This window comes from Limulus polyphemus, unplaced genomic scaffold (genome assembly GCF_000517525.1).
Source record: "Limulus polyphemus unplaced genomic scaffold, Limulus_polyphemus-2.1.2 Scaffold706, whole genome shotgun sequence".
Classification (NCBI taxonomy): Eukaryota; Metazoa; Arthropoda; class Merostomata; order Xiphosura; family Limulidae; genus Limulus; species Limulus polyphemus.
In genome coordinates this window covers 144,080-145,080 of record NW_013666316.1, presented here as the reverse complement: position 1 = coordinate 145,080, position 1,001 = coordinate 144,080, and positions in this window count along the sequence as shown.

Genomic DNA, 1,001 nt, shown 5'->3' with positions numbered 1-1,001 from the left:
AGCATATAGATTGGGAAATGCTAAAGTCAAACCGTGAGGGAGAAAGGTTTTTGGAAACTGTTCAAAATGGCTTTCTTCATCATTTAGTCAAGGAACCTACTAGAAACAATGCTATTTTATATTTATTGTTAACTTCAAATATGGAAATGTCCAAGAGGGTTGAAATTGGGGAACATCTTGGTAAAAGTGATCATTGCTCTATTACGTTCAATGTTTTACTGCATATGGAATTAAGGAATAATGATATTTTGGTAACAAATTTCAAAAAAATAAATTTTGATGGGATACTACAAGAATTATCTGTTGTACATTGAGCAGCTGAGTTTTTTGAGACACTGATCAGATGTGGAATTTTTTTTAAGTATAATTTTTTAAATATTCGAGTTAAACATATTCCTTATAGAAATAAAAGGGTAGCTGCAAGTAAAAAAAACCAGGTTGGCTCACAAAGAGTATAAGAGATGAAATTAAAGAAAAGCATCATAAATTTAAGAAATTTAAATTGCATGGCATGACAGGAGACTTAGAAGATTATAGAAGATCAAGAAAGTTAGTGAAATAGAAAATTAGAACATCAAAAAGGATGTATGAGAAAAGGTTGGCTGAAAATGTACAATTTAACAAAAAGCATTTCTTTAAATACGTTAAGGGTAAACAAAATGTTAGTATGGGGTAAGATCCTTGAGGGATGATAAAGGAAGGCTCGTATCTGATGATTATGACATTGCTGGGTTATTAAATTTTGCTTTTTCTTCGTATTTTACTAACGAAGATTTATGCAGCATTCCACATCTTGAACAGTTGATAGATGGAAACAAGATCGAACAAGATGACTGCATTAATTCTGAGCTGAAAAAATTGGGAACTTTAAAGAATGATAAGGCTCCTGGGCAGGATGATATTTCTCCAAATGTTTTGAAGGAGGTTAAAGATTGGATATGTGAGCCACTTGCTACTATTTTTTGTCAGTTCTTGAATAGTGGACAGGTACCAGAAGATTG